This window comes from Hypanus sabinus, unplaced genomic scaffold (genome assembly GCF_030144855.1).
Source record: "Hypanus sabinus isolate sHypSab1 unplaced genomic scaffold, sHypSab1.hap1 scaffold_88, whole genome shotgun sequence".
Taxonomy (NCBI): domain Eukaryota; kingdom Metazoa; phylum Chordata; class Chondrichthyes; order Myliobatiformes; family Dasyatidae; genus Hypanus; species Hypanus sabinus.
The window spans coordinates 1249817-1267404 of NW_026781732.1; the positions used below are offsets into that span (position 1 = coordinate 1249817).

Here is a 17588-nt window from a genome sequence, read left to right on the forward strand (position 1 = left end):
TCAAAGAACCAGCAGAAATAGGAAACACCGTGGAGTCTGGTATTGCTGTAAACTAATGCTGTTTATTAGTAACTACGCGATACAGCAATATAAATGCAGATACATCAACCAGGTTAGCAATGATTATATGTGTGTGTGTGTGTGTGTGTGTGTGTGTGTGTGTGTGTGTGTGTGTGTGTGGGTGTGAATAGGAAAGCCAAGCTTCTTCACGCCTCGGGGTGAATGGAGACCGTCTGACGGTGATGAGTGAAGTTCGGTTCAGTTCGTGGGATTGAGTCGAGTAGTGATGGAGAGAGAGAGAAGGAGAGGTTTGTGTCTTCAGGTAAGCTGATGCCGTCGATAGTCCCGTCGTCCTCCGAAATCCTTTGGAAGTCACCGACTGTGACACTACAAACGGGACCGTTCTTCAGTGGTGGAGTTATTAACCCAGGCGAGGGATGGACACTCGAATAACTCCCCACGGGTCACAGCCTTTTCACACTGCGAGAGCCACTGATCGATGCTCCGGATCGATCCTCCAAAACCCACCTTTTTCTGTGGACACAACAAAGCTCATTCAGTGTCCAAAACCATGTGTCTGGAGGTCTATCAGCGGACCTCCTACTTATCTCACCGTGCTGAGCCCCAGCTGTCCATCAACTAGTTCCTCCCTTCTCTCTCTGTAAGAACACAGAAGCTGACAGTGTCCTTGTAAAAGTGGAAACAAGCTTGCAGAGAAACCATAACACCGTCTCCGAGCAGTCTTTCCTCTCTCTCTCGCTCTCTCGCTCTCGCTCTCTCTCTCTCCAATGATTACAATACAACAACCATAACTACATCAGCACTCATGAACTGAACTGAACTATATACTTTTCTATGACAATTCATTTACCCCTAGACATCGATAGAGCTTCTTTATTATTGCTTGTTATTATTCCTACACTTTTAGGTTTATTACTGCTAACTTGTTTTATATGTATATTCGCATTATTGATATGGTTTTGCTTATTTTTATTAATAAACACCTTTAGTTTGGTACCACCAGACTCCAACAGATTCTTCTTTCCCTGCTGTTTAAATACCCAGTTACGGGGTACGTAACAAATCTCATATCTCATAGAGTGGTGACCAGTTGCAACCTGTCATGTCAGGGAGAGCAAGAGGGGAACGGCAGGGATATATTTTAATATACTGATATGGAACAGAAACATGGGCAGGGACAAGATGGGCCGAGCGGCCTCTCCAGTGAGACACGGGATTTGATACAAACTGATTTATCTTTCACAGATCCACAATATTAAACACCAGTCTAGTTGAAGGCTAACATCAGCAGAACAGACTCCACCAATGCTCAGTGACCAGGGTTCAGTCCTGGGTGCGATGAGCAGCCGCAAGAACTGCAGAATCTGACAGTAACAGTCCCTCATGAACCTGCAGCTGGCTTCAGTCACCGTGATGGTTAAACATTTAACACGGAGCTGATTTGAACTTCCTCCCTGATGTGAAGTTGCTGGTGTTGCCGCAGCTGGGATGATTGAGTAAAGCTCTTTGCTCATTCCGGACAGAAATGTGGCCTCTATTTATTGTGAACTCACCGGAGCATCACAAGGTGGGTTAACTGAATGAGTCTCTTCGCACACACGGAGCAGCTGAACGGCCACTTCCCAGTGCAAAGCTGTAGATCTCGGTCTTTGGTCTTGACCCGAAACGTTGACTGCTCATTTACACGGATGCTGCCCGACCTGCTGAGTTCCTCCAGCGTCTTGTCCGTGTTGCTTTGACCACAGCATCTGCAGTGTACTTTGTGTCCAAGCGCTGGTGAACTGACAGATAGAGCGGAACTAACGCGCTGTTGTGTTCGAGATTCCCATACACAAATCCTTTTAATTTTCTACACTGTTAAAAGTTTACAAAGCACGTCAGTGGGAGAAGGACAACATTTCAACTGAAATAATTTTAGTTTCCATGGTGTCTTCTGAGAAAAACACTGTCACAACTCAAAACAACTTGGGGGGACAAGACTTCATCTTCTAACTGGCCACAGTTCCGGCATCAGGAACAACATCAAACTCTCTGCTTCCCTCTCTGTGTCAAAATGGATCATTCCTCCCCTTCATCAGTCTGTGACTTGGCTCAGTCTGTCTGTCTCCTTCGCGTTCTGAGCATGCGCCACACACCCACTGAGATCACATTTTATTTACACGGCTGTGACTAGAGACTTTCTGATTATTATGTCCCTCCTGGTATTTGACGGTGGTAAACTCAGAGTCAGCAATGGTATTGACCCTCAGGAGTAGGTGATTAGTCTTTTTCGTTGGAGATCGATAAACTGCCGGTAGTGTGTGTCTGGATGAGTGGGTCGTTTTCAGACTGGAAGGAGGTAGCGTTTGGAGTACCCCAGAGATCAGTCCCTGACCACAGTTGTTCACAGTTTAATGTCCTGGCGGAGGCAGCGAGATGAGAGATGTCCCAGTCTGCTGGTGAGGCAGAAAGAGTGGAGTTGGGGGAGGGGAGGCTATTCACATGCAATTTCGTAGCTTTGCAATCAGTACATAGTGCACTGTGGGGCTGCAGTGGCGGGTTCCAAACTGCTAATTAAATTTGCTGACCACACTACATTGATTGGCCGAATCCCAAATAACAACGAGACAACTTATGAAGAAGAAGTCATCACTCTACACGGTGGTGTCAAGAAAACAACCTCTCCCTCATTGTGACAAAAACACAGGAGCTGATTGTGGATTACAGGAGGAATGGAGACAGGGAGCACATTCAACATTTCCAAGTCTGTTATTGACACAAAATGCACATTTCAATATTGATCACTACACAATGCATTTTATACATTGTTAATGACATAAAACATATTTACAGATTGTTACGGACAGAGAATCGTATAACTTGTGTTCCGTGTGTTATCTGAATGTACTTGCGTGTGATGCTGCCACAAGTCAGTGTTTCTCTGTCCCTGTACCTTCCCGTACTTGTGCACTTGGCAATAAATTCAACAGGACCTGAGAAATCTCAGTGAGATTTGATTAGTGATGATCATCTTGGCAGCTCGGTAGGTCGAATGTATGAGACAGTACACTGTTAAATGCAAAACCCTGAACAGTGTTGATGATCAGTGGGATCTTAGACTCCAAGTTCATCGCTCCCTGAGAGAGACTGCACAGATTGATCGGGTGGTTAAGAAGGCAAATGACATGGTTGTCTTTATTAGTTGAAGCATTGAGTTCAAAAGTCGGGAAGTTGTGTTGCTGCTGTTACGAGCCTGCGGTCGTACTGTGACTGTTTCTTTAAGAGCGCCGGCGTGAGGAGGCGGGACTATGACGTCAGTCACAGGCTGACAGCGCTGACTGAGGACTGAACCATCAGAGAGAGAGAGAGCGATCTGCAGACAGGCAGTCGGCCAGTCTAAAGGGAGAGAGAGACTGGAAAAGCTGATCGCTTCAGTTAGTCGCAGCTGAGGCTTGGAACTCTCCTATGCCCACAAGAGTGGGTTGATCATCGGTACACGGAAACACAACGAATGTCTGTGGCTGTCACTTCGTATAATCCATAGGAGTGGATTGTGAAATATCTTGTGTTAACCCTTGCCTGGGTATGTTGTGTGGTAACCCCGGGAAGACGGTATTCCTGTGACAGGTCACTTTCGTTAATCGTATGTGGACGGATTCAGCGGATAAGATCTTCGTCAACGGTATTTTGAAGTAACGGTATTTTCACCCTGTAAGACTCTAAGCTTTGTTCCCTCAGGCTCGATAGTCTGGGAATTATATTTACACATATATTCACATAACACTGCTAACTTTCCTTTATTTCGTTAAGTTACTATATTATAAATAGATATTAATAAAGAGAGTGGTTTTAACATCAAAACCAGACTCCAGTGTGAACTCTATTGCTGCTGGTTCGTTTCTAAAACGTTACAGTTCGTAACACAGTTTTATAGAACTAGTTAGACCACATCTGGAGTGTTTCATACTGTTCTGGTCGCCCCCATTCTCGGAAGGATGTCGGGGCTTTGGACAGGGCGCAGAAGAGGTTTACCAGGACACTGCCTGGATTAGAGGGCATGAGCGAGAACGAGAGGCTGGACAAACTTGTGTTGTTTTCTCCAGAGCGGCGCAGGCTGGCGTGAGACTGGATGGACGTTTACAAGATTACGAGAGGAATAGATAGACGGGACAGACGATATATTTTTCCTGGGGGTTGAAATGTCTAATACATTTAAGGTGAGAGGAGATCTGAGCGGCAAGTTTGCCTCTTTCCACAGAGTATTGGGCAGCTGGAGTGTCTGCTTGCGGTGGGAGACCAAAGCGGTCACGTGATCCCGTTTCCTGTTCACGTCTTACCGCAGATCTGCAGCATCTGCGGGTCACTGCTCCACCTATACGTGTAGCTTCATCTTTCCCCGTTCAGACAAGGCAGTGAGATCCGGATCTCTCACGGCCTCTCGTTGTGGTGGACAGTATGCTTTTTTCTGCAATATTTTCAGCATGTTTCATTCCACTGTTTTTATCTGCTGAAGTGTAGCCGATGTTTCTGGGTGTCTGACCCATTTATGTGAGAATTTAGCCTTTTCTATTTCTCTGAGCTTCTCATAAATGTGGACAGTTCAGTTAAGCTTCACTCCACTACTTCCAAAGCAACAACCCGGTCAGTCAAAAAGTTCCACACAATTAAAATAGTTTATTACATCGTTTTTTTTCATTTTGTACTATTTATATAATTTAACTATGTAATATTTATATTCTTATATTAAATCATAATTGTTAAAATCTATAGTTATGAATCAGGTTCTATTGCTGCCGCAGAGACAACGAATTTCATGACAAATGCCGGTGCTATTAAACCCGATTCTGATATTGATCTGGGAGACCCACCACCGGTCACCTGATCCCAGTTACTGCAGATCATAATGAGAGATTGAATCCTTTTCCATTTATTTCCTTTCCACAGAAATGACAACAGTTCAGTTTCCTTCTGTGGTTCCAGAACAGAAGCTCAGTCTGTCTAATATTTCCACACAATTAAAATGGGGAATTCGTTTATTATCATCATATACTGAGCTACAGTGAAAATCTTGCCTGACGGACCATCCACACAGATCGATGTTACAACAGTTCACTGAGTTGATATACGACAGAACAATAACTGGAACAAAGCATTATGGCTGCAGAGAAAGTGCAGTGCAGACAGACATATGGTGCCGGGTCACGTCGAGTTACATTGTGAAGCCGAGTCCATTTTGTCATTCATTTGGCTTTTAAACACAGACAGGAAGCCGCCATCGAGCTTATCATTCCTAATAACTGCAGGTCTTCTTTTTTTCTCACTTTCTCGTGGCACTGGACAGGGATGTCCTTTAACCCCTTTATTATTTAATCTTGTATTGGAGCCTTTAGCTATAACACTACGTGAAGCTAAAAATATTCTTGGTATCTCTATGAATGGAACCATACATAAGATTTCTCTTTATGTAGATGATCTTTTGGTTTTTATTTCAAATTTTGAGGAATCAATTCCTAATCTTTTGGAAACACTTAAAGATTTCGCTAAATTTTCTGGATTTAAACTTAATTTGAATAAAAGAGTATTTTTCCATTAAATGTCCCTGTTAGTGTATATAATGATATTCCTTTTAGAACTGTTAATGCATTTAGATATTTAGGTATTATAGTTACTAAAAAATATAAAGATCTCTATAAAGCGAATATAGTTCCTTTAATGGACTTCATGAAACAATTTTCTAGATGGAATCCACTTACTTTTTCTTTAATAGGTCGTATTCATGCTGTGAAAATGATTTACCTAGATTTTTATATATTTTTCAAAATATACCTATCTTTTTAGCTAAAAAAAATTTCGATCAAATTGAAAACCATATCAGCAAGTTTGCTGACGATACTAAACTGGGTGGCAGTGTGACATGCGAAGAGGACGTTAGGAGAATACAGGGAGACTTGGATAGGCTGGGTGAGTGGGCAGATACTTGGCAGATGTCATTCAATGTGAATAAATGTGAAGTTATCCACTTTGGAAGCAGGAACAAGAGGGCAGAGTATTGTCTGAACGGTGTCAAGTTAGGTAAGGGAGAAATGCAAAGAAACCTAGGAGTCCTAGTTCACCAGTCAATGAAGGTGAATGAGCAAGTGCAACAGACAGTGAAGAGGGCAAATGGAATGTTGGCCTTTGTTACAAGGGGAATTGAATACAAGAGCAAGGATGTTCTTTTGCATTTGTACAGGGCCCTGGTGAGACCACACCTGAAATATTGTGTACAGTTTTGGTCTCCAGGTTTAAGGAAGGACATTCTGGCAATTGAGGAAGTGCAGCGTAGATTCACTAGGTTGATTCCTGGGATGGCAGGGCTGTCTTACGCAGAGAGATTGGAGCTTGTACACGCTGGAATTGAGGAGATTGAGAGGGGATCTGATTGAAACGTTTAAGATAATTAAAGGATTTGATAGGATTGAGGCAGGAAATATGTTCCAGATGTTGGGAGAGTCCAGTACCAGAGGGCATGGATTGAGAATAACAGGTCAGTTATTTAAAACAGAGTTGAGGAAGAGCTTCTTCTCCCAGAGAGTTGTGGAGGTGTGGAATGCACTGCCTCGGAAGACGGTGGAGGCCAATTCTCTGGATGCTTTCAAGAAGGAGCTGGATAGATATCTGATGGATAGGGGAATCAAGGGATATGGGGACAAGGCAGGGACTGGGTATTGATAGTGAATGATCAGCCATGATCTCAGAATGGCGGTGCAGACTCGAGGGGCCGAATGGTTTACTTCTGCATCTATTGTCTATTGTCTATTGTCTATCAACCGTCATTTCATATTTATAAAATAATGGAAGGAAGCCATATAGCATAATTCAAATTATGATATTTGGCAAAAGAACCCCATCTTCTCTCAAATTCGAATCGAGGATCAAAGGTTCTACTTCTATTTTTTCCACACTAAGACATAACATTCCTTGAGAAAACGATTCAATTAATGTAGGGGAAGAAATATCTTTCCATTTTAATAAAGTAGCCCTTCTTGTCAGTAGTGTAACAAATGCAATTACATGTTGATCTGAAGATGAAATACCCTGAATATGATGTGGAACTATTCCAAATAGAACAGTCAATCTATTAGGTTGTAAATTTATTTTCTGAGCTGTAGAACTTGTAGAAAATAAAGATTTTCAGAACTATTTTAATGAAGAACATGACCAGAACATATGTGACAAAGTAGCTACTTCAGTTCTACATCTATCTCAGCAATTGTCTATACTAGGAAATATTTTAGATAGTCTCTCCTTTGTTAAATAACAACGATGACTAGTTTTACATTGACTTAAACAATGGTTGGCACATATAGAAGAAGAATTTACGTTTTTCAAAACTCGAAGCCAATCTTCATTAACAAAGGTCATAATAAGTTCTCTCTCCCAATCTTGTTTAATCTTTAATGATAGGTTCTCGTTTTGTAACAAAAATAAATTATAAATTCTGCCAATGGAACCTTTCACGAAGGGATTCACTTTCAAAATTGTATCCAACAAATCAGATTCTTGTAAACATGGAATCTTAGGTAAATATTGTTGTAAAAAAGTCTAAACTGAACATATTGCAAAAAAATGTGTATGAGCGAGAGAAAATTTGTTAATGAACTCTTCAAAGATCATAATGGACCATCACAAAATAAATGGGTAAAAGAATGGATCCCTTTATTTTTCCATAGGAGAAAAATGGGGTCAGTTGTTGAAGGTATAAATGAGAAGTTTCGATGTAAAAAACTAGTCATCTTAAGTTGTTTAAATTTCTTAATGAAACGAAACTGAACCCAAATCCGTAGGGATTGTTTAATAACCGGGTAAAGATTTAAATTTGGAATTTTAGAGAGATGTAAAAGTAATGGAGCTCCTAATATTGAAGTTAAATGAAATTATTTAACTGCTTTTAATTCCAAATCAACCCATAACGGATTTTGGTTCTTATTAAGACAATATAACCAAAAACAGAATTGTCTAATGTTCACAGCCCAATAATACTCTTAAATTAGGAAGTGCAAGTCCACCATCTTTTTCAGATTTTTGTAAATTATACTTATTAATTCATGGCCTCTTATTGTTCCAAATAAAGGAAGAAATAAGTGAGTCAATTTGATCGAAATTTTTTTAGTTAAAAAGATAGGTATATTTTGAAAAATATATAAAAACTTGTATGTGGACGGATTAGCACACAACAAATAGAGAGATATTTGTAATCCAGAATGAAACGTATAGAAAAGACCGTTACATCAAAATAACCGTCGACGATGTTCTTATTCGTTGAATCCGTCCACATACCAGTTTACAGCGAAAGTGACCTGTCACGGAATACCGTCTTCCAGGGGTTACCACACAACATACCCAGGCAAGGGTTAACACAAGATATTCCAAACGCCACTCCTATGGATTATACGAAGTGACAGCCACACACATTCGTTGTGTTTCCGTATACCGATGATCAACCCACTCTTGCGGGCACAGGAGAGTTCCAAGCCTCAGCTGCGACTAACTGAAGCGATCAGCTTTTCCAGTCTCTCTCTTTCTCTTATGGTTCAGTCCACTAGACTTCCTGACTGGGAGACCTAAGTCAATCCGGATCGGGATCAGCATCTCCAACACCATCACACTGAGCACGGGGGCTCCCCAGGGTTGCGTGCTCAGTCCACTGCTGCTCACTCTGCTGACCCACGACTGTGCTGCAACTCACAGCTCGAACCACATCATCAAGTTCGCCAATGACACGACCGTGGTGTGTCTCATCAGCAAGAACGACGAGTCAGCTTACAGAGAGGAGGTGCAGTGGCTAACGGACTGGTGCAGAGCCAACAACCCGTCTCTGAATTTGAACAAAACAAAAGAGATGGTTGATGACTTCAGGAAGACACGGAGCGACCACTCCCCGCTGAACATCGACGGCTCCTCGCTGGAGATCTTTAAGAGCACCAGATTTCTTGGTGTTCACCTGGCGGAGAATCTCACCTGGTCCCTCAACAGCAGCTCCATAGCAAAGAAAGCCCAGCAGCGTCTTTACTTTCTGCAAAGGCCGTGGAAAGTCCATCACCCCCCCCCCCCCATCCTCATCACATTCTACAGGGGTTGTATTGAGAGCATCCTGAGCAGCTGCATCACTGCCTGGTTCGGAAATTGCAACATCTCGGATAGCAAGACCCTGCAACAGATAGTGAGGTCAGCTGAGATGATCATCGGGGCCTCTCTTCCCGCCATCACGGACATTTACCCAACACGCGGCATCCGCAAAGCAAACAGCATCATGAAGGACCCCACGCACCCCTCATACAATCACTTCTCCCTCCTTCCCTCTGGGAAAAGGCACTGAAGCATTCGGGCTCTCACAACCAGACTATGTAACTGTTTCCCGCAAGCTATCGGACTCCTCAATATCCAGAGCCTGGACAGTCACCTTACTGCCCTATTGTCTTGTTTATTATTTATTGAAATGCCTGCACTGTTTTGTGCACTTTATGCAGTCCTGGGGAGGTCTGTGGTCTGGTGTAGTTTTTTTTTTCTTTTCTGTGTTATTTTTTATGTGGTTCAGTCCAGTTTTTGTACTCTGTCATGTAACACCATGGTCCTGGAAAAAAAAACACGTTGTCTCATTTTTACTGTGTACTGTACCAGCAGTTATGGTCGAAATGACAATAAGAGTGACTTGACTTGAATCGGCAGCATCTGCGGATTTGTCTCCGAGGCCCCGCCCACGCTCTGATGACGCAATAAGCACACTGCGCATGCTCACATTCCCGGGCTGGGCAGTGATTTTTTTTCTTTGTGTTGAAGCGGGTCTGGAGCGGTGGATTGTCCACGGGATCCGGATCGGGAGAGGGTCCTCGCCCCCTCGGGCGGCGAGCCGGGGGGGCCGGTCGGATCATTCTCTGCGGAGCGGGACCGACAAGATCCATGCGGTGAGTATTGAGTTCGGTCCCGACCGATGCTGGGCAGTGAGTCCCAGTAACTTCCCCGAACTCGCGGTCTCACCCCGCTTCCTGAACAAAACCTGCCGGGGTCTGTCCGGGTTGTGAGACCTTCACCTCGAACCTGGGGATATTTTCTACGATGTGTTGATAAAAGTTGGTTCAGGGAGAAGGGTAAATGCCAAAGTTCCTGTTGCTCTATCTTTGTCATTTTAGTACATAGTAGTATGTACTGTTAATGCTGTATCTGTGTATTGCCGGAGGGCCATCAGTGATCGTCCTTGATCCCTGCTCCCACCCGATCCATCTGCTTAATCCCTGCACATCTGGTTCAACCTCTGTCCAGCCTGCAACCCACCACCTCGATGATAAATATCGACAATCTCTCTTCTACCGTTGCCGTCATTGTGAAGTCTTTTGCCTCACGGAGTTATTTCTGAAATCAGTGTTTGTTACCTGGAACTGCCAGAGGATTTATTTAATGCAGAATGAGGAAGGATAAAGACAGTCATCACAATTTTAGTTTCAAAGTTACCAAATGGCCGCTGTGTTAATCTATGTCAGACGGTGACTCTCAGTATTTAAAGTTGAGTCTTATTTCCTGTTTTGGTCATGTTTGGAGAGGCAATTCCTCTGTTGCCAGGAACAGCCACAGGATCTGCAGGGAGTGGTGCACAGTTTTATCGCTCTCCGGTCATTTCCTCTCATTGAGAGTTAGTGGCCTCGGGAGCAGATGTAACAGACTGATAGTGGGTGCGGAGGATGTTGTGAGCGTTCACTGTGTCGACTGTATTAACCCTGTGTTAGAATGAAGAGAAAACTAATGAATGTGGGACTTACCTTTGTGCAACTTTGTTCAGGCCGTCACAAACATCTTGTGATCAGTCAATAGTTGTGCATCATTTAAAGTAAAAAGAGAAAACGCTGGAACCGTTCAGCAGATCGGGCAGCATCAGTTCTGATAGTGAGTCTTCCACAGTTTCTCTTTCCACACATCCAATCTGATGTACCGAGTTTCCAGCATTTAATTTCAATTTGAAATGAAAAGCCTGTTATTCCTGTTAGCCCACAGGAAATGCGACGGCCAATTGTACTGGGCAAGATCTCATTTAACAATCGGATAATGATAAAATGCTTTCAGTTTATCTGCTGGAGACAATGTGAAACGTATTCCTGCCTGCTGGTGACCCACGCCCAGGTTTTCCAGCCCGATATCTGGCCCAGTCAGAGGATTATCAGCTTCCCATTCTGACACAGGTTGATGCAGGAGTGTTAGTTTTTGAACTCTGAATGGCCGACACACTGCAGCATTGTACCGGCCGCAAGGGAGTCCTGGGAAATTGGTGCTTGGACTGTAAACCTGGGGTGTAGACTCCGAGTATATGGAACTGTCAGTTTTTGGGATTTGACCAGGTCATTACTTCTGTAGCTGGGGCTGAATGTTCCTCCTCCCTCAATGAATCAGAAGTCTCGGGTTGCTGGACATTGGTTGTGGGGGAATCCCTGATGTGGGGAGGATGTGTGAGGATTCTGGGGTCGGTAAGTGACACGTTCAGCTGTGTGACCCGATCACAGATTGTGACCCTGGTGAAATGGATCTGGGGATCAAGCTGCTCGGGCTCATGAGGTGTTGAGAGAGTGTTTCTGGTCTGGTCTCAGTTGTTTCTTTCTGGGGTTCCTTTGGAGGCAGTCACTGCTAATCTGAGTTCCTATACCATCCCTCACAGGGAAAGGAGGCCATTAAATGTTTGCAGCAGTAGAATTGGACCCAGCGGTTCAGTGTTCAAAGTGTATTTGGAAATTTCCCCTCACTGTCATCTGTCTGTTAGTCAATGGTCATGGACCTGAGTTCAACGGAGTTACGAGGGACAGTGGGGGTGGGGTGATGCTTGTTTAAGGAAACCTACAGAATGCTGAAACGCCTGGATACAGTGGACATGGAGATGATGTTTCCATTAGACGGTGAGTCTGGGATCTGAGAACACAGTCCCAGAATAAAGATGCTTCCCTTTAAAATTGAGATGAGGAGAATATCAAGTAAAGGGTGACTGATCTGTGGAAGTTGTTGCCACAGACGGTGGATGAAGCGGTTGTTGGGGTATATTTATGGCAAAGGTTAATATATTTGTGTTTGTTCCTTGTATCTTCAGGGTTACAGGAGGAAGGCAGGATTTTGGTGTTGGAATGAAATCAGCCATGGTTGAATGATGAGGCAGACCAGATGGATCAAATCACATAATTCTGTTCCTGACTGAATGATGGCTCCTTCTTATCCCATATTGTTTTGTGACGTGTGAGGAACAATTACAGATTTGTTCACTCAGATCATTATATTTGTCTTCAATGTTTAAATTTCAGTGAGTTTTATTTTTCGGAACATTGAGCAGTAATGTTTTGTTCTCCTTTGTGTTGTTAACATGCTTTATTATTTTTCATGTTAAAGCTAGATCTGCAGTGAGAGATTTATTGGAAGAAAAGCCCACAACTGGAAGCAAACCACAACTGAAGACGAGGGAACAGCAACAAGTGAACCAGCCCGAGGACTGAGAGCACCGACTGGAGAGAACCCATCTGACTCAGGGTTTCCATTGATTCAGTCAGGAGAAAGTTTGGTGAGTCTCATTTACTCAAACACTGGTCCTTTAGATATTATATACCTGTACAAAGAAAGGTAGGAAATGGTTGGGGTGATACTGAATGTGCCCAGAGGTACCAGTTATGCCTCTATCAGACCCAGTTATGATCAGTCCAGGTCTGGTGATGTGCTGTCAGTATCCAAGCTCTTTAAAGTCACTCACATTCCCTCAGTGTTTGCTCATTTCAAGGTCTTGCATCTTGTGAAGTAGCTTTTGGACACTTCTGAGTGGGGAGACTGAAACAAAGTGGAGAGTTTACACTTAATATCTTTCAAAAAGTAATTCTTTAAACTTACCTGCTGCAAACTTGCTTGGCCTTTTCTCCTTGGGGTGATGGAGAACGAGAGGTGACCTGATAGAAGTGTATAAAATGATGAGGGGTTCTGATCATGTGGACAGCCAGAGGCTTTCTTCCCAGGGCTGACATGAGGGGGCATAGTCTTAAGATGCTTGGCAGAAGGTAGGGGGGGGGGGGGGATGTCAGGGGAGTTTTTCCACACAGAGTGGTGGGTCTGGAAGGCATTGCTGGCAACGGTGGTGGAGCAGGATACAATAGGGTATTTTAAGAGACTCTTAGACAGGTACATTGAGCTCAGAAAAATAGTGTTATGCAGTTGGGTAATTCTAGACAGTTTCTAGAGCAGGTTACAAGGTTGGCAGAACATTGTGGGCCGAAGGGCCTGTATGTACAGTAGACTTCTATAGAACTGTACACAATACTCCAAATTTGGCCTTACCAATGCCTTGTACAATTTTAACATTACATCCCAACTCCTATACTTAATGCTCTGATTTGTAAAGGCCAGCATACCAAAAGCTTTCTTCATCACCCTATCCACATGAGGTTCCACCTTTAGGGATCTATGCACCATTATTCCTAGATTACTCTGTTCTACTACATTCTTCAATGCCCTACCATTTACCATGTATGTCCTATTTAGATTATTCCTCCCAAAGTGTAGCACCTCACACTTATCAGCATTAAACTCCATCTGCCATCGTTCAGCCCACTCTTCTAACTGGCCTAAGTCACTCTGCAAGCTTTGAAAACCTACTTCAGTATCCAAAACACCACCAACCATAGTATCATCTGCATACTAACTAATCCAATTTACCATCCCATCATCCAGATCATTAATGTATATGACAAACAACATTGGACCCAATACAGATTCCTACGGCACAACACTAGTCACTGGCCTTCAACCTGACAAACTGTTATCCACCACTACACTCTAGCATCTCCCATCTAGCCACTGTTGAATCCATTTTACTACTTCAATATTAATACCTAACGATTGAACCTTCCTAACCAACCTTCCGTACGGAACCTTGTCAAACCCTTGTCAAACAAGTTTCAACCTCTAGAACATCTGGACAGCGAAGATGCATACATCAGGATGCTGTTCAGTGCAGCTCAGCATTCAATAAGTCATCCTGGAATCAGTAAGTTGCAAGAACCTGGTGTCAGTACATCCTTCTGCAATTGGATCCTCGATTTCTTCAGTTGCAGACGCCAGTCAGTACAGATTTGCAAACAAATTGCCAGATTAGCCATCAGTACGTGTATACCGTAGGGTTTATGTTTATTCCCTCTGATTTTTTTTGTGCTTCTGACTTTGAGGCTATGCACAGCTCCAATGTCACATTTAATTTTGCTGAAAACATCACTGCCATTGGATGAATCAAAGGTGGTCACAAATCAGCATAGAGGAGGGAGACTGAAAATCTGTCGGAGTAGTGCCAACTACTCACTCAATGTCAGCGAGACCATGGAGCTGATTATTGACTTCAGGAAGATGAACCCATGGATCCCAGAACCAGTCCTCATTGGAGGATCACAGGTGCAGAGGGTCATCACATGCTGTTACCATTTCAGAGGATTTGTCCCAGGTCCAGTATGTGAGTGCAATTATGAAGAAATCATGATAGCGCTTCTACTTCCTTAGAATTTTGCGAAGAATCGGCATCTAAAACTTCAACAAACTTCTTCAGAGGTTTTCTGAAGAGCGGATTCATTGGTAGCATTAGGATATGAAAATCCAAATGACTTTGAATGTAAAATCACACAAAAGGATAGGAGACACGGATAATTCCCTCAGGGTAATGCTGTTCAAACCATTGAGCTCATCTACACGGAGTGCTGTCACAGGTGTTAGGAGAGACGCAGGCTTGTACTGTGAGTGTTGAAGCCACACACACACACACACACACACACACACACATATAAATAACATTGTTAACTTTTGTTTATCTTGTTTAAGTTGCTATATTATAAGTGGATATTAACTAAGATAATGGTTTTAACATTAAAACCCGACTCAGTGTATATGCGGCTAATTCCCTCATGGTAATGTCGTTCACACCGTTGAGCACATCTACACGGAGCGGTGTCACAGGTGTTAGGAGAGTCGCAGGCTTGTATGGTGAGTGTTGAAGCCACACACACACACACACACACACACACACACACACACACACACACACACACACACACACACACACACATAAATAACATTGTTAACTTTTGTTTATCTTGTTTAAGTTGCTATATTATAAGTAGATACTAACTAAGGTAATGGTGTTAACATTAAAACCCGACTCAGTGTATAATCTATTGATGCTGGTACGTTACGAAATCGTAACAAAATTGGGGGCTTGTCTGCGACGTGAAAAAATTTGGAACTTATTGATTTGTTGATGGGCTGCTTCCGTTTGGATCGACTTGTGTGGTGAAACCAGCAGCAATGAATATTGGGGAATTTTGTTGTGTCGTTGAGTAGATAGTCGGATTTATTTATTACGCAATCTGAACTGCACTTGCTCTATAAATACAACACAACATTGTTTTAGTTTTTCCTGACGCAGCACCTTGATATACCTATGTATTGAATTGCCTGCACCGAATGGCACGCAAGAAAAGCATTTCACTGTGTCTAGATTGACGTCGCAGTAGAAGGTTATCAGTTCTGGAATGAAACTGATAATGAAACTGATCAATTTGTCAAATGGATATTGAAGGGCAGACAAAGATCAATATTAAGGTTTGGGCTGATTACCATATATGGATGAGTAGGGCTGATATATTCACAATGAGTGTCGGGGGTCTCGAGAGAGTTGATGTAGAGGAAGACAAGGTGATGGAATTTCAAACGCCAGTGAATGTATACAAGCAGTTTGATAACGTGGTGTTTAATACGTTCTGAATACCTCCCTTCACTGACGGGAAAGGTCATGATGCAATTATATATAGCATTGGCCTGATTAGAGTATCTTGCTGGTCCTGCTTCCCATAAGAAATGTATGTAATCTCAGTGGAGCCTATACCCAGGGGTTTTCACCAGTCTGTTGCCGAACGTGCGGCTTTTCAGGTTATCTGCGGATAATCTGCCATAGCCTCCTTCAAGTGGAGGAGTGGGAGTTATTTCATTCAAACGTTATTAGGGACATACATGTTTTGGGTAGTGGGAACCTATTCTCCATATCATATGCATCTGTAGCGAAGTGCAAAGGCAAAGTTTGAGTGGAAATTCAGTTTTAGTGTAAGTTAGTGTATGGTGTTGACTTTCCTCATTTCAGTTTGAAGTAACGGATCTCTGTCAAACTGTAAATCTGCGGCCGTGCCAGATATTGTGAAATCGTATGAACAGATGTCACAAGATTGACAATAAGAAACGGTTTTGGACGTGGAAATGCCTCTTTTCTCAGTTTCACTGAAGAATGGGAAGGGAGGGGGGTGAACATCAGAGGAAGACGATGGGAAGGTGAGAGACGGAAATGGGAGTCGGGCTGGTAAAGGAAAATGGTGGAGGGGTATAATTATCGGAAGTTCTAGAAGGCTCTCTCACTATATCTTCAAACCTGCCCTTCCCTCTGGTGACTCTTCTCCTTCCCTTTCATCCAAGGTCTTCTGTCAGAATCCTATCAGATTCTCCCTTCTCCAGTCCTTTAGCCAACCGACCTCCAGCTCCTTGCTTCACTACCCCCCCCTCCACCCCCGAAACATTGCCTATACTCAGGCAGTAGTGATAGGAGACTCTATAGTCAGGGGGTCAAACAGGTAATTCTGTGGACACAGGAAAGAAACTCGGATGGTAGTTTGCCTCCCAGGTGCCGGGGTCTGGGATGTTTCAGATCGCGTCCAAGATATCCTGCAGTGGGAGGGAGAACAGCCAGAGGTCATGGTACATATTGGCACCAATGACATAGGTGGGAAAAGGAAAGATGTCCTGAGAAAAGACTATAGGGAGTTTGGAAGCATATTGAGAAGAAGGACCCCAAAAGGTATCAATCTCGGTATTACTGCCTGTGCCACGCGACATTGAGAATATGAATAGAATGAGGTGAAGGATAAACGAGGCCCTGAAGCAGGGGGCAGGGATTCAGATTTCTGGATCATTCGGACCTCTTTTGGGGCAGGTGTGACCTGTAGAAAAAGGATGGGCGGCACTTGAATCCCAGGGGGACCAATATCCTGGCGGGGAGGTTTGCAAAGGCTGATGGGGAGAGTGTAAACTAGAATTGCTGGGGGTGGGAATGGAACTGAAGAGACTGGGGAAGAGGAGGTTGGCTCACAAATAGACAAAACTTGTAGATAGTGCGAGAGGCAGCTGATAGAGAAGTGAGGTGCTCAGACGGACGCTTTGAGATGTGTCCATTTAACTGCAAGGAGTGTTGTGAACAAAGCGGATGAGCTTAGAGCGTGCATCAGTACTTGGAGATATGATGTGATGGCCATTACAGAGACTTGGTTGGCTCAGACACAGGAACGGTTACTTCAAGTGCCGGGTCTTAGATATTTCAGAAAGGACAAGGAGGGAGGCAAAACAGGTGGGGACATGGCACTGTTGCTCAGAGATAGTGTCACGGCTGCAGAAAAAGTGGAGGCCATGGAGGTGGTGTCTACAGAGTCTCTGCGGATGGAAGTTAGGAACAGCAAGGGGACAATAACTTTACTGGGTGTTTTTATAGTCCGCCCAATAGTAACAGGTATATGGAG

The 17588-nt window shown here is 43.5% G+C and overlaps 1 protein-coding gene across 1 annotated transcript in view; it reads left to right on the forward strand.

Moving 5' to 3' along the window:
• The first annotated feature begins 9738 nt into the window (after nt 1–9738).
• LOC132390379 (NACHT, LRR and PYD domains-containing protein 3-like) overlaps nt 9739–17588 on the forward strand; it is a 56160-nt gene continuing 48310 nt past the window's right edge. The window contains exons 1-3 of the mRNA XM_059962996.1: nt 9739–9944; nt 12104–12310; nt 12397–12565. The gene's annotated coding sequence lies outside the window, so the exon portion shown is untranslated. The remainder of the gene's footprint in view (nt 9945–12103; nt 12311–12396; nt 12566–17588) is intronic.